Raw genomic sequence first — 21910 nt, forward strand, 5'->3', positions numbered from 1 at the left:
TACTTTTTATTCATTCAGCAAGTCTGGCTTTGACCTCCTGTGTCCCCTGGTGTCTCCTTTCACCACTCTCAGTGGGGAGGTCTCTGTTCTCACCAGCAGTCACTCATGGCAGTATGGTGCAAGTGTACTTTCAAGTCTCATATCAAAGTACCAGACAGGAGGCAGGGAGGGCTAGGAACAAAAGGGAAAAGAGTGGAGACTTTTTCTATTTCATTCAAGAAGAGTTGCCTCCCCCAGAGACTCATGCCTACCTCTCATGGGACAGAACTGTGTCACATGGCCATGCTAGCTGCAAGAGAGTCCTAGAAATCAAGACTTTTTTTTTTTCCCCCAAAGATTCCACAACCTCTGTAGAAGAGGCAGGCAAAAGAGAAAGGATTAGAAGAGAGGTCAGATGGGACCACCCGTGGTCCCATCACACATCATAGTGACTGTGTTGTACTTCCCCTGTCATATGAATGATTAGGGAAAAAGGGAGAGAGAGCCCTGTGTTATTCCAAGGGAAAAACTACCCCTCAATGTTGATCAGATTAAGCTGTAATCCAGTGGGGGTTGGGCTGTGGTCTAGGTGCCTACACAGGCCAGCTGGGCTCAATGGCTTGCTGTCTAGTGACAGAGATGCCTGCATAGTAACCATAGTCCCTTAGACTATGGCAAGGTGTCTCAGAGAGGTGCAAGTGCTTCTGTAGGATTGGGCAGTGGGAGTCACTTCCAACAAAGAATGATGATGATGGTGACAAACCATTACTGGACAAGGAACTGCCCCTAGGGCTTGACCTCACTTACGCCTTACAGCCATTCCACAAAGTAAGTATTTCTCCCTGACCCTGTGTAACAGATGAGGAAACTGAGGCACAGAGAGGTTAAGTGACTTGTCCCAGTTTTAAATGGTAGACCCAGAGCTGACATCACACTCAGTTCTCCTTCATCTTTTAAAACCTGTTATTTGATACGTGTAATCTATTTCCCATAACATATGTGTTAGTTACAAAAAGTATCACAGGACTGTGAAGCCACCATCATCCTCCAAACAAGACCAGCACCAATGTCACCTACACATTCCTCTTCTACCTGTCCTCCTGCCACAGACCTCCAGCCCCTGCAGGGGACCCCGGTGTGTGTGTGGCTCAGAAGTAGATGGGCTTAGCCAGCGTGCTGCTTAGTTCTGCTTTAAGCTCTATAAGAACGCTCTGCTGGGTGTGGTGTTCTGGGGTTTGCTTCCCTCTCTCCCCGCTTAACATCACAGGTCGAAGGTCAGCCACACTGTAGCTACAGCCACAGCTCGGCTGTGAGTCATCCATGGCACAGTGTACACGGCCACACCACAATGTCTCTGTTCATTCTCTTGGCAATGGCTTTTTGAGATTTTTTTTTTTTAATTAAGAACATTGTTACCAAGAATAGCCTTATACTTGACCTCTTGTCCACAGATGTCAGTTTCTCTTGGGTGTATGCCTAGAATTGGGATGATGGTTTATGTATACTGGATACAAATCCCTTGTCAGTGACAAGTCTGGGAAATAGTGTTTCCCAGTTTGTGATATGTGCAGATTTTACCTGTATGGGAGTCTTCCGATTAAAATGAGGAAGTAACTTTATCATAAGTATCAGTAATTGTGCCTAGCTTTACCACTGGGCCATATCACTAGCCCTTCTGTTTTTCAAATCATAGTTTTAGGCTGAGGCAGGTAGCTGACTCTTATAATCCCAGCTACTCAGGAGGCAAAGATCAGCAGGATCTTGCAGTGTGAGGTTGTTCTGGGTAAAAAGTTAGACCCCTCTCAACAACATAAGGCTGATATGGTGCATGCCTGTCATTCCTGCTACAGGGAAGGCCATAGGTAGGAGGAATCTGAGTCCACAAAAAGTGAGACCTATCTAAAAAATAACCTAAAGCAAAAAAAAAGGCTGGAGGTGTGGCTCGAGTGTTAGAGTACCTGCCCAAGTGCAAGGCCCTGAGACCAAACTCCATACAACATACAAAAAAAGAGTTTTATTAAGATATGATTCTCCTACCACATGGTTTGCCTATTAAAAAAAGGTACAATCTGTGGTTTTAAGTATGTTTACAGTTGTTCAAACATCACTACAATTAATTTGGGCTGTTTTGACCACCCCACACCATTGGCAGTCACTTGCCCTTCCCTCCTACTCCCTTACTCCTGGCAAGGGCTACTCTACACCCTGCCCATGGATTTGCTTATTCTGGGCATTTCATGTAATGGACTCATATAAGACATGGTCTTCTTGTGCCTGGCTTCTCTCACTTAGCATGTTTTCAGGGTCCATCCAGGTGGTAACATTGATAAATTCTCCATTTTTATTGCTAAATAATATTCCATTGTGTGAACACACCAACATATGGATATTTTCATTGTCCAGGCATTGACCAGTAAACATTTAGGTTGTTTTACCTTTTTAGTTTTTTGTGAATAATACTGCTGTGAACATATGTTTTTATTTCTCTAGGGATTATGTCTAAAAGTAGAATGGCTTGAGTCATATGGTGACACTTTGTTTTTTGTTTGGCAACACTGGGATTTGAACTCAGAGCTGCACGCTTGCAGGGCAGGTGTTCTACAACTTGAGCTATTCCACCGGCCCTTTTTTTTTTTTTTTTTTTTGTGATTCCACCAGTTCTTTTCTTTCAAGGTAGACTCTCCCAAATTATTTGCCCAGGATTGACTTTGATCTGAGATTGCCCTGATCTCTGCCTCCTGAGTAGCTAGGATTATGGGTGTGAGCCACTGGCCACCAGCTTTGTTTATATTTTGAGATACTCCCAGGCTGTTTTCCAAATGGGGACCCTTTGCCATTTCCACCTCCTGCAGTGTATGAGTGTTTGAATCTCTCACACTCTCACCAACACTTGTTATTATTTGTCTTTTTATTATGCTCATACATGGATGCAAAGTGAGCACTCATTGTGGCTCAGTGTACATTTCCTGGTGGCTAGTGATGATGGGGTTTTTCCTTGTCTTTAGTGGCCATTTGCATGTCCTTCTTAGAAGAGTGTCTTTTCAGAGCCTTTGCCCATTTTTATTGATTTGTCTTTGATTGTTACATATTCTAGAGGTGAGTCTTAGCAGATAAATGATTCACAAATACTTTTCTAATCCACTGGGTTGTTTTTTCTCATTCTTCAGGGTGTTCTTTCCAGCAGAGAGGTTACTGTTTTCAAATCCACTTTGACATTCTTTGTTTTTAAGTTAGTGTATTCAGATATTAATCCAGGATGGCCAGATTAATATCTACCAGATTCATAGCTGTTTCTACTTGCTGCATTTATTCTGCACCCCCCCACCATCTTTTTCTGTCTTCTCTGACATAAAGGAGCCTTTTAGATCATTCCATTTTATCTTTCTTATCAATTATACTTCTTTTTTCAACCTTTTAGTGGTTTCACTAGTTAACAATATACACTTTTAACTAATTTAATTCAAACAGTGCTGTGCAGCTTCACCTGTGTAGTGCAGATGCCTTAAAACAAAGTGGTCGCACCCTTCCCCTTGTGCAGCCCACCCCATGACTCTAGGATCTTCCATCATGGGCGGCGCTTTCTCTGTTCTTGCTTAAGAAGTCCTTCCTACCGGAGGTCAGAAGACCCCCTCTAGTATTGGCCAGTGTGCTAGAAGGCAATTGAGGACTCTGCTCCCCTCCCCCTTATTTTTTATCATGACCCCCTTATTTTTCATATGGATCCAGGGCTCTTCCTCTGTGCCTCTGCTCACACTCTGTGCTCCAGAAAGGACCTGCACTGTATGGGACACACTTAGGTGGACCTGTGTCTACACTCAGAGGAAGAAGAGGGCTTACATCAACACCAGGCCCCATGAGTGGGTCAAGGCAGGCTCAGAGCCCTGTGACTAGCAACTGCAGGGAGGTGTAGGTGTCCCCCTTCCCAGTGCAAGCCACCTGAGATGTGACTACAAGAATCTCTGGGAAAGATGCAAACAAAGTCTCCTTACACATCCCTGTGGATCCAGCTGAAGTGCCATCGTTCAGGGCCTCTTGGCCTGGGGCTGCCTAAGACATTGTGAGTCTGCATTAGAGTCCTGCCCAGCAGGCTGACGGGATTCCTTCACCTGTGCACCAAGGCGCATCTTCATATTTGAGCCTCTCTTCCAGGTCTTGCGTGTCAGGTACCATGAACAGCACTGCAGCCCTGTATCTAGTGTAGTCACTCAGACCTGCCTGCCATCATTCTCTGCCACTCAGGATCCCAAGTGCCCAGGCAGAGTGGGTAGTCCAGTGTTGTCAGAAATTCCCTTTGGTCATTGCAGGATAGAGAGGACAGCCCTCCGAGAGCACAGAAGGCTCTTCCCCTCACCCAAGCTTTTCCTAACTCCTCGGAGAGGGGAGCAGCTCCCTGCTCTCCCCAGGTAGCAGGGGGCAGGGTCACTTAGCAGACATTACATAATAGACCCCCTCCAGTATTTCCATTTCCCAGAGTTCCCACCAGTCAGACACAGCAGCATTTGGGACTTGGTTAGAAATGCAAGTTGTGGGGCCCCACTGCTGGCCTCCTAGATCAGAGCCTCTGGGAGTGGGGGATGGGGTGGTCCAGCCCTCTTGGTTTAATAAACCACCCAAGAGCTGGAGACCCACGGGGACACAGGATGTCAGGGCCTTCCAGCACGTCCACCTCACCAGCCATTGGGTTCTGTTCATTCTATACGTTGGTTGGCTGATCTTGTGTACCGTGCACGTTAAAAAACCAGATTGGGAGGAAGGTGTCCATGTCTGCATGCTGGCCTGGTCACCTGTTGGCTCCCTTGCTTTTCATGTTGTAGGACCCACGCCACACCCCTTCCAGGCTCCTGTCCTGCACATTGGCCACCTCCTCCCACAGCTCCTTGCCTCCAGATTGGACCCATGTCATGGGCTTAGACAGCGAGGGGGTGCAGATGCATCCTTTCTAGAAATAGTTCCAGCTTGGGCAGCAGCTGTGGAAGGTGTTGTATAGAGGCCATCTCCCCACCCACAATGGTGAAACGCTCTCTCTGCACACAGGATACAGTCACTCTCCTCTCCCTGTCCGCTGGACATACTTTTTCCCCCACCTTCCTAACTGTAAGAGGCCTGGGAATGCTGGGTGTTTCCATGGAACCTGGAACCTTCAGTCACACTCTGGGGCTACCATGGGACCTTCCAGCTTTCCATAGTGTTCTTAGTTGAATGTTCAATTGCTCTTTTTGCTCCAGATGCTCTCAGGGCCATAAGGAGACTTTATCTGACCTTACCGCCATCACTGCTGTTGTCACACCCTGTCCTCCCAGTGTCTCTCTCTGCCCTTCATCCCATGTGACCACCTGTATCGTTCTGTATAATTGAGAGTGCAATTAATCCAAGATACTGTGGATCGCTCATATTCTCACACACACACACACACACACACACACGTGTGATTGATTACCCAGGGCCCCTGGAATGTATGAATCCCATTGTGAGGTCCTTTTTTGTCATTTTTTTTAACTTTTGCTGGTTCTTGGGATTGAACCCAGGTCCTGCACATCCTAGGCAAGCACTCAACCACTTGAACCACTCCGTTAGCCCTTTTGTGTTTTTGTTTTTGAACTAGAGACTCAGTATGCCCTGGCTGGACTCAAACTTATCATCCTCCTGCCTCTGCCTCCTGAGTGGCTGAGATTACACTCATGTACCATAACACCCAGCTGTGAGGTCCTATTTTAAGAGCATTTCCTGCAACAATTACTTCATCAGTCAGGATCTCAGCGGGAAAGATGGAGCACACGAAAACTATGGTGCTTTGAGGAAGGTTAATAAGTAGACCATTTCCAAAAGTGTGGGCAGAATTCAGAGGAACCATCAAAAATTATGAACAGTGGAACTGTTTTCCTCCTTGGCCCCAAAGGAGGAAGAGGTAGGGAAATGTTGACGGGACTTACAAGGACAGATTGAGTTGCCAAAGCACCTTGAGAAGGGCAGTGGTCTTCAGGGAGAGACGCGGCAGCTGAAACAGTCAAGGGGAGGAAATCAGCCAATCTACCCCACTCCCACCTGCCTCTGTCTCTTCCCAAGGGTCTCCTTACCAGGCTAACCCCCAGCCAGGCATCCTTATCCCTGGGGGGAAGAGCAAAGTGGGAAAGATGCAGAGTGGATTTAGAGGGTCACATCCAAGCTCTCTGATCGACTCTCAGATGTTCTTCTACAAGACATATTACTCGTCACACCTGAGTCCTTAACCTTACTTTTCTGATACGACTAACCACTCTCTCAGTACCTTCAGTTGATTAGTCCTTCCTTTCACCTGTGATAATCTTTCTTTTAAGATAAGGTCTCACTATGTCGCTGGCCTGGTACTTGATATTCTCCTGTGTCAGCCTCCAAAGTGCTGGGATTACAGGTGTGCACCACCATGCCTGGCTCACCAATGGTATTCTGTATTTGCATGGATCGGTCTCTTTTTTCTGTTCTGTGAGTTACATTTGTCTGTCCCTGACTCAGTGCCTCAAAGACTCCAGTGTTGTAGTTTTATAATAAGGCTTGGTATCTGGCAAGGGCAAACTTAATTCTTAGGAACTTCTAGGGACTGTTCTTGTTTTTTCTGTATTAGCTTTGAATCAATTTGATATGTTCCACAAAACAAACAAAAACAAAAATCCTGTCAGATTTTTGGCTGAAGTATTATTTAATATATAAATCTAATTGATCAAATAGATTAAAATGATAGAGGACCTTCCTATCCATGAAGATGGTATGTCTTGTTATGACTTTAAGTATCCTTTACTTATTAGTAAAGCTCTTTATTTATGTTAGCATATATTAGTTGCACAGGGGAGAGAGATTTCATTGTACCATTTGCATATGTGCTTACAGTTCACCCCCTCCATCGGTCTCCATCATCATCCCCTCTCCCCGCTTTCTTAGAACAATTTCAACAGGTTCCATCATTCTATTTTCATACATGTAAACCAAGTACATTAACCATACTCACCCTCCTTCACCCTCTCTGTTTACCCTCCCCTCAAGACAGGACCTGTTTTACCTTCCTGTCCTCCATTTTTGGAGTGTGTATTGGCTGTTCAAGGGGTTTTGCCTTGGTATTTCACACATGTGCATAGTGTACTTTAGAAAGATGACCCACTCTGTTACTTACTCTTTCTCTGTCGCCCTGCTCCCCTATTGTTCAACAGCTCTCAGCGCATTTCGTTATGCTGGGTCCATACACAGGTGCAGCGTATCTCAGTATTGTTTACTCTATCACTCTCTTTTGCATCCCCCACCTCTCCACAGTCCCCTCAGACAGACCCACTATTAAAATCATATATATGTGTGCAAGCCCCTATTCCATCTCCCTATTCCCAAAATTCATTTAATATATTGTCCTCGGATAGAGGACGGATCAGATATTAAACTGATAAGAACAGATACTGCACTTGATCTTAGCCAAAAGGCCGAGAAGCAATGTGTGTGCATGTATATATATGTGTGTGTATATGTGTGTATTCATTAGTAAAGTTTTACAATTTCCTATATTCAAGACTTACAGGCCTTTTGTTAAATGTGGAGTTATAGAAATGTGGTTAAATGTGGTATATAGAAAGACAGTTGATTCTTTTAATATTGATCTCATATCCAGACTGATTGCTATAAACTCTTATTTTTTCTAATAGTTTAAGTATTGTTTTCTCATGTAAGCCATAGATGTGTTATGATTTCCTATGTGGTCATATCATCTGTGAATAATTTTAATTTTGCTATTTCCTGATCACTCTGTAAACTTTTTATTTGTTGTGGCTGGTACTGGCTAGGGTCTTCAGTATCTTGCTGAACAAGAGCATAGGTTGCAGGCATTCTTACCTTGTTCTTGACTTTAAAGGGAATGTTTTCAGTACATCTCCATGAAGAGTGATTTTTCTTTCTTTCTTTTTTTTTTTTTGTAGGACTGGGGTTTAAACTCAGGGCTTTGCTCTTGCAAAGTGGGTGCTGTACTGCTTGAGCCACACCTCCAGTCCATTTTACTCTGGTTATTTTGGAGATGGGATCTCATGACCTGTTTCCCCGGGTTGGTTTCAAACTGTGATTCTCCCTGATCTCAGCCGCCCAAGTAGCCAGGATTACAGGTGTGAGGCACAGCACCTGCCATGCTGTTTGTTCTTGTAGATTACTTTCAACAGGTTAAGGAGTTGTCTTCTTTTCCTAACCTCTAAGCATTTTTAATCATACGAGTTTTGCATTTTACAAATACTTTTCCTGCTTGTCCTTTAATCTGTTGGCAGAATGAATTAAATCTATTCACTTTTCTTCTGTTAAAATACTCTTGCATTTATGGGCTAAATCCATCTTGGTGCTCATGGATTGTCTAATTTTTTTTCTTTTGTTGCTGAATTTAGTTTTCAAATATTCTAGTTAGGAGTTCAGCTTCTATATTCCTGGCCAAAGTGACCCATATTTTTTCCCTTCTTATACTGTGCTTGTCTGCTTTTAATATTATGCTGGCTTCATAAAATTTTACTGTTTTTCTATTCTCTGGAAGAGTTTGTGCAAGATTGGGATGATGTATACTTTGAAGGTTTAGTAGTGCTTACCTGTAAAACTGTCTAGGCCTGATCTGTGTGAGAAAGATAGATGTCTAACCTTGGTTTCAATTGCTTTAGTGTAAAATCTGACTAGTACTAAAAGTATTTCTTTTTTTAGCTAGTTTTCATAAATTATAATTTTCTAGTCATTTGTTCATGTTGTCTAAGTTTTCAAATTTACCAGCCTGACATCAAGAGCGTTTCCTCATTCTAAATCTCTACCTTATCTGTAGTTATAGCTCTCTTTTCATTGATAATATTACTTCTTCATGCTTGGCCTCATTTTCTGTGTCAGGACTGGTATGGATTTGTCTCTCTTGCTAGATTTTTAAAGAACTCCTTTCAGCTTGTAAAATATTTTCAATTTGAAATTTATTTTCTTTTTTATACAGTTCTGCTCCTAACTTTAACTCCTTCTCTATTTTTTAAAACTTTAAAAAAACTTTTTTATGCTTCGCAAATGCAAAGACTTGAGCTCAAATCCCAATCACACCAAAAAAAAAGAAAGAAACTTTTTGGTTGCACATTTAATCTCATGAATTTACATTTCTCCTAATCTGACATCTAAGGTTAAGCATTGTCCCAGTGTCATGTTCACTAATGCTTATGAGCTGGTTTTTTGGGTTTTTTTTTTTCCATACTAGGATTTGAACTCAGGGCTTTATATACCTTGAGCCACTCCACCAGCCCTTTTTTGTGAAGGGTTTTTTTCAAGATAGGGTCTTGAGAACTTTTGCCCAGACTGGGTTTGATCCTCCTGATCGCTGCCTAGCTGAGTAGCTAAGATTGCAGGTGTGAGCCACGGACGCCTGGCTTCCATTCTGAGTATTTTAAATTAGCATTATGATGTTTTCTTTGACCCATGAGTTACATAAACAAGTGTGTTTATTTCCGAGTGTGCAGGATTTTTAAGTTAATTGCTTTGTAATAAAAAAACTGTGCTGTCTTGGAAATTAGTTCTTTGACACTGGGGAGATTTGCTTTAAGTCCTGGCACTGGGTCAGTCTTTGATAATGCTCCCTAACCTGGGAGAAGCCTGTTGTCCACTGTTGTTGGGTGCAGAGTTGAGTCTGTGACAGCATACCTCTTGGCAGGGTGACTCACACCTTCTCCACCTCCAGTGACTTTGTCCACATTACCTCTGTAGTTGAGGGACAGCTCTGTGCTTCTCAACCTCTGGCATGAGCAGAGGTGTTTGTATTGCTCTGGTGCATAAAGAGGGTTACTGTTGAGAGAAGATCAGGGGTGGTGCCTCTGGGGAGAGGGCCAGAGAGAAGAGGAAGATTGTGCCAGGAACAGAGACCCTGGAAATGGCTCCTCTTTAGAAGGGAATCAGGAGGAGTTGTCAGAGGGGAGAAGAAAGATGATAATACCCAGTGGGTTGGAACTGGGTGGGCCTGGGCTGTGGGCAGTACGAGGCAGGGGCTACCCTGGTACTAAGAAGGAGGCCTCTATGATGGCTCCCAAGGGTGCAATGGTGGCTGTGTGGGGACTGGGAATGTAGGGGTGGCAGAAGGGAGAAGGGAAGGGTATCTTAGGTTTTAAGCAGAACTGGCTGGCTCAGCTGCCCAGAGAGATCAGTCTGGGCTGGGGGCAGAATGGACCAATGACCAGGATGGGTTGTGGTGAGAGAGGGGCTTTGGTGCTGGGGTCTGCCTTGGGTGCTGTTCACAGTTGCTGGGATGGAGTGGTCAGGAAGAGAATCAGGGCATCAAAGAGATCATTTACCTGGGTGTCAAAAGTTCAGTGCCCATGGCAGAAAAGTGACAGAGAAGGAAGGTGATCCTGTTGACAATGAGACAATGTGGAGTGGGACAAGTGATAGCATGAGGACTTGGGAAGGGTAGCTGCAGAGTGAGCCCTGATGGCTGTGTTGACCTGGAAGCCCCTTCCAAGGTGTGATGATATGACCACAGCATTTGTGGCACAACCCAAGATATTTCTGAGTGTGAAAGGGAGAGCCATGAAGGCTTAAGCTAGAGCCACAGAACTGAGACAGCAGAGGATACACTCTTGACTCGGGAAGATTATAGAGGCAGCTGAGCCAAGAGGACACAAGGAATTGCCAAAGGGCTAGGCAAGACTTTTATTTCTGTGGGACTTCAGGGGCAGGCATTCAAGGGCTCAGTGGGGGCTGTGAGCTGTGGGACTGGGCAGGAAAAGTGGCCTGGAGAGCTGTAGTGCGTGGAATGAGGTAGGAACAGGTGGTGCCTATGCCTGGAGGCACATGGAAGGTGCTAGGTGGGAGAATCTGGACTTCACATTGGAAGGGTGGCAGAGATTATTGACCAGCTAAAGTGGGAGGCATGAGCAGCCGATCCATCATGAGCAGCTGACCAATCTGGAGTCCCTGGCTCATTGCTATGACTTACTGGTCACTCAGACGCAGCATCTTTTGATGTGCTGGGGGCGGGACAGCCTGTCAGACAAGCTGTGCCTTCCTTCCCTTGTGTGATCTTGGGCTGTCCAAAAGCCTCTGTGTGCTGGGAGAAACCACACACACAGCAATCCCCAGTAGTGAACCTCCAGGCACATAAAACACCCATGGCATAGTCAGACAAGCATGTCCGGGTAATGAAATGGAAGGAAAGGCAGTTTGTGTTTTTCCAAGCAAGGCAGATGTGGAGGAATTGTGTAGACTCCAGAGATAGACCAAAAGCTGCTAAACTTAGCTTGGATTTGGGAAAGAAAGAGGGTACAGAATGGTGTAAGAAGTAATTAAACCAATACTGAGAACCGGAGTGATTGGCAAGTTTGTGTCTAGCATTGGAACTGGGGAAGATATAATGGGATGGAAGTCTTTAGAAGGAGCCAACTAGCTGAGCTGAGAACTCTGGAGTCTTTGATGCCACCAGACATACTCTGGGATGCCATGGTCTGGAGAGGCTCTGAGAGGGGTATACCCTGTGAAAAGCAGGGCAGGGTAGGAGATGGAAGATAATCCGTGGATAGGTCAGAGAACACAGCCAAGACCTTGCCCATGTGTTGACCACATGGTGTAACTTGGGCCACATTGCCTGGTCTGTTTCTTTAGGGCATGTGGGCTTGAGCCTCAGGTCAAAGCCATGCAGAAAACCCTGTTGCCAGACTGCCTGCCTGCTATAGAAACTTAAACCCTCACAGAGGACAAAAATGACTCCACAGCCCTAGAGTTGGGTTACATCATAGCCAGTCCTGTCCCAACCTGCTCCCATCTGCCCAGGGACCATTGGGTGAATTTGCTGGTCATTTGTAAGAGAAGGCATATGACAGCCACAACAGGTCCTCACTGTGATGTCTGATGATCTTGTCCATGAAGAGTAGTCACTCGCCCTCTGAGAGCAAAGCATGTGGGGCCTCTGAGTTATGCTGCAATACAAGTGTTGCTGGAGCCTGTCCCCACTCTGGAGGGGACATGTCATGGGATCAATGGGGGTAGTTGAGACACCAGCTGTCAGCTGCAGCATGTGCTGGACATACATCAGATAGGATTTCATAGCACCTGGGGAGCAGCTCCCCGCTCCAAGTGAAGTGAACTTGGCTTTACAGACTTTTGAGCATAAGAGATGACATACAGCATGAATTTGTTTTACAGAATCAGAAGTCTAGAACTTAAAAAATGTTTCAGCCTCTAATCAAATATGTACTGCAGACTCATTTTAAAAGAGCGTATAAAAATAAATGGATAAGAAATAAGTTCACTTCAGGGAGCTGGAAAGTGCAGTGAATTGCCAGACTTCAGAAGTATCACCTGCCTGAGAGATGGTGGTCTGGGGTGTGGCTCTGTCACCCTGGCACCCTCTTCACCTCCCACTGCCCACCAGATATAGCCCTGGCCAGCAGTGCAGTTTTGTTCACCTTGACCTATTGGGGCTTTGTCTAGATGGGATTATTTTTTCCCCTCCAGGGACCACTGATAAAAAAAGTAAATTGTTCCCTGGTGTCTATAGGGGGTTCATTTCAAGGATTCCTGATGGATACTCAAATCCACAGGTAAAATTGGATGGAATTTACATAGGACCTTCACTCTTCCTCCTGTATACTTTAAATCATTTTTTGATGGTTTACAGTATCTAATGCAATGTAACAGCTATCTAAGTAATTATTACATTGTATTGCTTAAGGAAGAAACAAAAAAAAGTCTGTATATATGTTCAGTACAGAGATAATTGCAACCACTACAGACCTATCTTATACTTAGTACACATCAGAAACAATGTACCATTCTGACTATTTCATGTAGAGGTTAGTTGAATCCATAGGTACAGAACCCACGGATACAGAGGGCTTTGACTGTCTACTTCTTTAAAAAAAACAGCTTGAAATTAAAGGGCAAATGGAATTTGTTATCTAACTTGGCAACCAACTTGATTGAGCTTCATTTTCCTCCACACAGTGAGAGGCACCCTGGTGCCTTTCTTTAGGAACTGATATGGAAAGAGCTACCTGACCAGCTGGCTGTGTGCCAGGTCCCTAGGAAGCATTTCCTATGCATCGTGCCACGCTGATCCGCCCAGCAGCCTTGGGCAGGGGGAATGCTAGTATCCCTCCTGCATGGAAAGGAAAACAAAGACTGAGAGAAATTAAGGCACTGAACCCAGAATCCCTTTTCAACGACGTAGAGCTGGGATTCAGGTAAGAGCGAGCAGCCTGGCTCCAATGCTCACTCTACTGCTGAGACCCATCTGTGGTCTGTGCAAGGTGACAAGTGGGTCCTTTCACTGTCTCCCTCCTCCTTGCCTCCCTCCCATTGTCACTGCCTGTAGATGGGCCCATCCTGGCCTATCTTTCCTTGAGAGAGCAGCAGGGAGCATGTTTTCTTCATTGAGCTCTAAGAATTTGGGTCCCTGGTTGTATCTTAGGATGTGTTTGGCAGATGGCTGTGCCTACTTATGCTCTCTGAGTGCTAGGTGGGCAGGATGGCTTCTTCTGTGCCTCCTTCATATCACTCTGTGGCATTTACCCTTACCAGCCTGTCTCCTGGAACCATGTCTGGCCCCCCATGAGTCCCCCATGTCCCTCAAACAGCTACTCAAATACTTGTTGAGGAAGTGAATGGGGGAACAGAGTGGTGTCCTGTGGAGGCTGTTAGTGGCTCAAGAAGATGAAGAGATGGACCAAGAAGGAAGACGAAGTAATGGTCTGTGCTGCCCAGCAGTCAGGGTTGGCAGGACTATCAGCAAACACCCAGGAGGATGGTGGTGGCTCTTTCTCGGGTTCCTGCTTCACAACAAGACACTGTTGTGTGCATTGTCTGAGCAAATCGTGAATGGAAGAGAGCAGGCAGAGAGGGAGTAGGATGACTTCTTCCTGTTTTCCTTTCAGACAATTGCTTCCATACATTAGTGCTTCTGAGGTTTTTGCAGAATATGAAAGTTCTGCTGAAATCATTTATCAGCAGGTATTCTATAAACCACAAATGTTAGCATGAAAGGGAAGGAGAGAAAAGGAAAGAAAAGCAGATGCCACTGCTCCTTTGAGAGTAGGAACTGAGGCCAGCGAGAGGGCAGAGATGGCTGGGACCCTGGCACCTGCCTCCTCAGCACACCAACAAATCCCAAATGCCATTTTTTTAAAGGGCTTGGATGAAAATAATTGTGCAAAGCTTTGCAATGGGGAAGGGTGGTCTTTGGGTGAATTCACACAGCTGCCTCATCAGTAGTTTCTTCAGTTTTAATTACTGACGAAGGGCTGAGTCACAGAAGCAGAACGACAGTGCCTGTCTCTCTCTGTCTGTGTTTAATTGGCAGTAAGGTTTTTCCCTGTCTTCTGAACACTGAGCTAAGCTGCCTGTCTCAGTGGGACAAGCTAATTCAGGTCAGCATAGGAGCTTGGTCATTGGGCCATCCGGCCAATAGGTCTCCAAGCCATCACTCAGGATGGGTGTCAGGATACAGGATGCTGAGCTTGCAGTGTGTTTGCTGTTGATCCAGGGCTGCAGAGTAATGGTGAGGTCAGGGGACTCAGGCCATCTCTGGAAACATTGCTACCTCCTTCCTGGGTCCTTATTTCCTTTAAGGAAAACCACAGGATAGATGGGGCAGAGGAGGGAGATGAACTGCTGGTGTTGTAACAACTGGCAGGGTTGTTGCACTCTGGTTTCTGTCCTTTGTTCCTTGGGATTGGCTGTGACTTTGCCCTCTCAGGTCCCTGGGACACTGGAGCCATGGTCCCCCTCATCCTCAGTGACAGAGGAGATGAGTCAGTTTTAGGAAAATGGAGACAGAAGAGTTTGTTTTTAATGGTGATTTAATATATGTATGTTTATATATGTATATATATGTATATTTATGTTATATATATGTATATCTATAAAATATAAAATTTACCATCTTAACCATTTTCAAGTTCATAATTCAGTGACATTAAGTCCATTCACGTTGTGCAGCCATCACCACCATCTATCTCCAGGACTTTTGTCATTTTCCCAAACTGAAACTCTACGTGGATTAAACACTAACTCCAATTCCCCCTTCCCCCAGCCCTAGACAGCGACAACCACCATCCTACTTTCTGTCTCATTGTCTTTTTGTGACTGGCTTATTTCACCTAACACGACGTTCTCAGGTTCATCCACATTGTGTCAGAATTTCCTTCCTTTGTAAGGCTGAAGAACATTCTACCATATGTTGGTATATCCTGTTATATGTGCCACACTTAACCCACTCAACTGGGGCCCACACTGCGTTGCTTCCACCCCTGGGCCATTGTGGGCAACTCTGCTTTTTTTTTCACAACTATCTCTCCCACCTCATGCTTTTACTTCCATTGGATATATTTATCTATAAAGTGAAAAATTTGAAGGCCAATTTCTCTAAAATATCTTTTAATTTTCCTTTAGATAGCTACTTTCAAGTGAGGGTGTTTTCAATATCAAAGTTTGAATCATTTCTTATTTGAAACCTGGAAACCCTCTCCAACATGAACTTCCTCCACAAAGTAGCCCCACACTGCAGCCCACCTCTGCCCCTTTTTTCTGGGGAGCCTTGTGGGGGGGCCAGCAGTAGCCACATGGACCTCATCTGACTTCCTTGGGTGCTTGGCGTAGGTTTGTTCTCAGATGGGTGGTGTAATGGCCTGCCGAGGTGTGCTGTGTGCTGCTGTCGGTGTCCAAGGTCATGGTCACACTTTACTGCATTTGCAATCGGACATGCTCTTCATAAGAACAAATCTGAACTTGTCTACAGCCTGCCTTCCCTGGTAAATTTTTCAGATAGGACCTTATGAGGCTAAGGCTATCTCTTTACTTCTTCCACACTCAGAAAAAATAAACAGTGGGCCTTCTAGAGATAGGAAAGTCTAAACCAAATGTCCAGCTCCCAGCTTTGAGTACCGTGTGCTGCAAGCAACCTGCAGGTATGCTTGGGGCAGGCTGCACAGTGGTGGTAACATTTAAAATGAGTTTATACTATTGAAAACGGGACAGTCTGAATGTCAGCGTCTTGGGAAGAGTTCAGGAAGTCCTGGCTTCTCAGAGTATCCACTGACACCTTCCACCCCATCATGGGGTCCTTGCATGGGCTCTGCAGACACCCGGGGTGCTTCTTCCAAATATAGCAAACACGTAAGAGGGCAGTTAGCAGGCAGCACGAACACATCCTCAGAAACAAATTCACTGCAGGGCGGTCAGTCTTGCAGAGGGATCATGTGCCCTGCCTGCAGCTCTAGGGACAGGAGGAGCAAGGCCAGGTCTCAAGCAGCCTCTCTGCCCCAGAGGTCACCTGCTCTGGAAATAAACCCCTTTTTCTTCCTGTCTTTACAGTGTAATTCCTGGGCCCTGCAGTTGTGCTTGATGGAAGGAACAGGGACGTGATTCTGAGAAGCCATCTGTACACTTGCAGTATAGAATGAAAGGGTGCTCTCTGAGAACACTCACAGGAGTTCTAGACCACGAGTTCTTTTTATTGGGAAAAGAGGTTTGGAAGTTTAGGTTAATGTTTTTAAAAACTTGAAACAAGCTGGGCACTGGTGACTCACGCCTGTAATCCTAGCTACTTAGGAGCCAGAGAGCAGGAGGATCACGGTTCGAAGCCAGCTCAGGCAAATAGCTCATGAAACCCTATCTTGAAAAAACCCAACACAGAAAAGGGCTGATGGAGTGGCTCAAGGTGTAGGCCCTGAGTCCAAAGCCCAGAACTGCAAAAAAAAAAAAAAAAAAAAAAAGAATTGAAACAATGACAAATGTATACACACATGAATAATAAAACAATAAAAATTGAAAAAAAAAAAGACAAATGTATAGAAGAGTTGAAAGCTCAAAACTTTGAGCTGTTGGCAAGAATGTTGATGACTTAGCCCCATCAGCCCTAACACACCAGTGGGTGTTTAACATGAACAAGGACAGTCTGTGTAGTGCCATTGGTCTGTTATTACCCTCTGATCCTCACCCCACTCAATATCCCCAAATGCCCAATAGTGGTCCTCATAAGTGCTGTAGTTTGATACCGAACGTCCCTCAAAGGGCCATGTGTTAAAGGCTTGGTCCCAGGGTGCTGCTTTTTTTTTTTTGGAGGGGGGGGTACCTTTAAGAGGTAGAGCTGCATGGGAGGTCTTTAGATCACTAGGGGCTTGCTGTCAAAGGGGATTGTGGGGTGCCAGCCCCTTCCTGTCTATCTCTGCTTCCTGGCTGCGAGATAATGGTTTTACTCTGCCACATTGTCCTGCCGTGATGTCCTGTCTCCCCATATGCATGGACTGTAACCTCCAAAACTCTAAGACAAAATAAATCTTTTCTCTTTATAAATTAGTTATCTCCAGTGTTTTGTTACAGTGGCAGAAGGCTGAGGAACACAGCAGGGAAGGGTCCTGTCCTGAGTCAGGGATTACATTTGGTCAGCATGTCTGATTAGTGGGTTGGGAGCTAGGGTAAAATGAGGTTGGCATTTGCCTTGGGTATAAAATATAAGGAATTGCCAAAAGACAATAAATAACCAAGACAAACAACATTTTAATGCAGTATTAAAAATAATGCAAAAATCCATGGTGAACAAAGTATCAGAAATTTAGTCAGGATCAGTACGACTAGATTTGTCCTTTGTCAGCCTCCAGTGTGGCTTCACACAGCACTACTGTTGAGTTTCCTTAGGTCTAGAACTTTCCTCGGTATTTTCTTTCCTTTGTCACCTGGACCCTTTTGCATATTAGGGCAGTTGTTTTGGGGAGTGTCTCTCCATGTAAGTTTGTCCACTGAGGTTCAAATTGTACATTCCTTTTTTTTTCTTTATTGGCAGTATGGGGGTTTGAACTCAGGGCCTCACACTTGCTAGGCAGGCATTCTACCTCTTCAGCCATTCTGCCAGCCTTTCAGGTTGTACACTCTTAATGGGAGTGTTACAGAAATGGCAGTGTGTTGTCACTGTGTCTGACCACATCTGAGTCTGTTTTCTGTTGCTAATAACACAGTATCACAGACTGGGTAAGAAAATAGGTTTATTTTGACTCCTGGTTCTGGAGTTCAAGGTTGAGAGCCTGCATTGGTGATGGGCTTTTTGCTGACAGGATCTCAGGGTGGTGCAGGCAGTCCACATTTATGTGTTCAGGTCTCTGAACTGTAAAGCCTCTTCCTATAAAGCTCGCAGCATTCAATCACGGGGCCTCCACCCTTGACCTTATCCAATCCTAGTCACCTCCACCCTTGACCTTATCCAATCCTAGTCACCTCCAAAAGAGCCCACCTGTAAGCACAGTAGATGGGTTATGTTCCCTCCTCTTAATTCCTCACAACAGGGTTTAGGGCTTATACTCCAGCATGAGTCTTACTGGGAACAGACCACATTCAAACCTCAGCGGCCCAGTTGGTCATTGGTTTGTTTCAGTTTATCTCAGCACTGGTGAGGCTTGTGTGAAAACCTTAAGTCAGAATTTGCACTGTTGAATTTCTCCTTTTGCCTTTATAATCAGTGTTTTATGGCATGGTGCTTTGAAATGATATAAAAATAGCCACATATTCCTAGGAAACTTGAATTTATTATGTGTTGCATATATCTATGGAACTTGTTTTCCTATTTTATTCAATGGATCATAGTCCATCAGAATGGTGGTCTTTGTTTTTGGCTAGGCTGGAGTTTGCATTTGTGCTTGCTAGGCAGGTGCTCTATCACTTTAGCCACACCCCCAGCTCTTTTTGCTTTATTATTTTTTAAGATAGGACCTCACTTTATGTGCCTGGACCACAGTGCTCCTATTTACACTTTCTGCCGTAACTGGGATGACAGGCATGTGCCACCATGCCCAGCTTTTTCTGTGAGCTTGTGCTTGTCTGGCAAATGCTCTGCCACTTCAGCCATGCTTCCAGCCCTCAGGAAGACATTTATGCTTTAGTTTTTAAATAAAAAAAAAGCAAAAATTAATACCAAAAGGCTGTGGGGATTAGGAATCCAGTAATCCACACAGCAATGAGGAAACATTCAGGGCCTCATGCATGTAGGCAAACACTCAACCACTGAGCTACATCCCAGCATAATAAGATTGTAGAACTTTTCAGATAGCTCTTTATGGCTGAGCTGGGCTTGGTGGTTCACACCTGTAATCCCAACACTTGAGAGGCGGAGACAGGCAGATTGTGAGTTTGAGACCAGCCCAAGTACATAGTTCTTAAAAAAAAAAAAAAAAAGTATAGGCCAAGGCCAAGAACATCTTCATCAGAAGCCAGACCATTTGCTTTGGTAATGTAAGGGAAGAGAAAAAGAAGTCTACTAAGTAAAAATTAATGGTTTTTCAGGAATTTGTAGGAAGTTGAGCAGTTTAATTGCAGGTTTGGGTGGATACATGTTGAAGAAAGTAATTTTAGGGGATTGGGAAATTGTGCAATACTCTTAACTTGGGTCAGAATTATAATTATTGCAATAACAGAATGTAGCTCTGTGTATATGTGACTGAAATAGGATGCAGTTTTTAAAAAGTGCTTTAGAAAATGTCAACAAAATGTCCCTTTTCCCTCTTTCTGGACTTCCTTAATTATAAATACTAGGTAACCAAGGGCTGGCTAAATATAGGCTTAGTGGCCATCTATATTTATAACTTTTTTTTCAGGAGGAAGCCACCAGAGCTATGCAGAATTAATTTGGTGGGTAGGTTTTTATGGGCTCTAATTAGCTATGTTTTTCTTAAGCAGGCCAACTGGGATCAATAGCGTTATGTAACTGAACTCAGATGGCCATGACTTTAGACATAGACTCTTCCAGAAAGCCAAGACCTCAGAAGATTGTGGTCCTAAAGAAAGATTAGCAACTCCAGGAGTCAGTGCTCAGCAGCTGCAGGGCGGACAAGGCTTGGAACATCTGTTTCCAGCCAAGGGCAGGCTCCAGGAGTGATAAAGTCAATAGTTTTTGCAAAGTCAGAAGCCTCAATCTTTGGCCCATTCATTTTTGAAACCTTGAATTGTGGCATTCCAAGGCTGCTTATCAGCTGTTCCCATGAGGAAGGATTTTGCTGCACTGGCTTGGGGGAGTGGGGTGGCATTTTTGTGAACGGATCAAAATAAGTGCCTAGCCAACTCCCCCAAAAGCCAGCTTGCTGGCTCCAGGGTGACGGATTTGCACCTGTGTCTGCAGTCACATCCCTTGGAGAGCAGAGTGGGTGGGTGGACCTTTGGAACACTCTGGTGTCATTCAGGGTAGACTGGGCGTGCTTAGTAGTAGCTTGGCTGTCTGTCAGACATGATAAATTCCATGGGGCTCTCCTCCTCCATTCCTTCAAATAACACTAAGTCTTTCTCTTGTCCTTCAAGGAGGCAGGGCCAGTCCATGCTGGCAGTACTCATGGGATCTGTTGAACCCTATACCTGCCCTATGTAAGAAGCTTGTGTTTAAGGAAGAAACACAGCAAGAGATGCTCTTCCTGTAAAGATGTCGGCTCAGGACACCGCCTCTTGCCCTTGACTCCTGTCCCTCCCTTGCATGACTTTGCAAGCTGTTTATGGGCAGCCCACCTGCGGACCAGAGCTGTCCTTTCCACAGCAGGCTGTGAATAAAGAGTGTTGGCCTCCCCAGTGGAGTGCATTGCTGGGCCTCTCAGAGAACAGCAGGGCCAGCGGACTCTGCCCAGGCTACATGCACAGGCACTCTCCCTGGCTCCACAGCACAGTGTTCTCCAGCCTTAGGACTGTCCTGGGTGGAGGACTGACTCTGAAACAGGCCAAAGATGCAATAGTTATGCCCAGAAGGAGGCTCTGGGGACTTGTGATCTTGGATCTTGCTGGACTAGTTTACAAAAGTGAACTGGGGAAGATACCTCACATGTCCACCTGATGTCATTGGACTGAAATTCTGGAATTCTGTTTGCTTTACCATGTATTTTGGGGGCATATTCTGTGTATCAGAGGCTTTGAGAGTTGACAGACGACAGTTCCTGCTGTTGAGGAGCTCAAGGGATAGGAACAGCCACGTGGGCAGTCCAGGAGTCCATAGACTGGGTGGCTTCCTGGAGACAATGACTACTGAAGTGAAGGTTTAAAAAAGAATAGGAGTAGCCAGACACTGGTAACTCATGCCTGTAATCCTAGCCACTCAGAAGGCAGAGATCAGGAGGATCATGGTTCGAAGCCAGCCTGGGTAGCTGGTTCACGAGACTCTCTCTTGAAAAAACCCAACACAATAAAGGGCTGGTGGAGTGGCTAGGGTGTAGGCCCTGAGTTCAAGCCCCAGTACCTCAAAAAAAAAAAAAGTAGGAGTTATAGAGCTGGTTGAGTGACTCAGTGGTAGAGCAATAATGAGGCCCTGAGTTCAACCCCCCAAAACAAACAATCACGGGTAGGAGTTTCTGGTGCCCGTGTGAGGATCTAGCATGAGATAAACAGGCACGGGTGTGAAGCAGGGAGTGAGGGCAAGGTCACTCACGTGCAGCAGCCTCCCTAAAGGCAGAGGCCAGGCTTGGTGTGGAGACCTCTGTGAGCCCCGTGAAGGGCTGGTGCTTTATCTTCCATGAAGAGGAGGAGCAGAGTGGAAATGGCAATGCATTGTGGCAAGCTGACAAAGAGACTAGCCACAGTCTGACCAGGGTCCAGTCAGAGTCATGACCTGCCTGCCCTGGGACAGGGACAGTGGCAGGCCAGGTTTGGGAGCCATTTCAGAGGTTGCTTTCTAGGAGGGTTGGTTGATACCTTCCACCAAGACGAAGAGCTGGGGGAGGAACAGACTTAAATGGGGGTGAGGGGCAAGGTGAGGCTGCTCTGTTGTGGCGGGGGTCTTCCTACCCCTGTGCTCTGGCTCTGTGACAGAGACAATAAGGGTATGGTCCAGCCCCCAAAAGACTTGGCTGTTATGGTGTGTGTCGCATGCTCAGGAGCCATGTGGGGTGAGAGAGACTCCAGAGGAGCTGATGCCATGCTAAACCCAGAAAGCCAGGAAAGGGGAGCGCCTCCTGGAAAGGACTCCCCCTCTTCTGGGGAC

At 45.4% G+C, this 21910-nt stretch overlaps 1 protein-coding gene and 1 pseudogene across 2 annotated transcripts in view; one reads left to right on the forward strand and one right to left on the reverse strand.

Moving 5' to 3' along the window:
• Positions 1 to 21910, forward strand: part of Pcsk6 (proprotein convertase subtilisin/kexin type 6) — a 182607-nt gene that overhangs the window by 21455 nt on the left and 139242 nt on the right. The gene's annotated exons all lie outside the window — the stretch shown is intronic.
• On the reverse strand, positions 7263 to 7430 carry LOC141419362 (U2 spliceosomal RNA; annotated as a pseudogene).

Source organism: Castor canadensis, chromosome 19, assembly GCF_047511655.1.
Source record: "Castor canadensis chromosome 19, mCasCan1.hap1v2, whole genome shotgun sequence".
Lineage (NCBI taxonomy): Eukaryota > Metazoa > Chordata > Mammalia > Rodentia > Castoridae > Castor > Castor canadensis.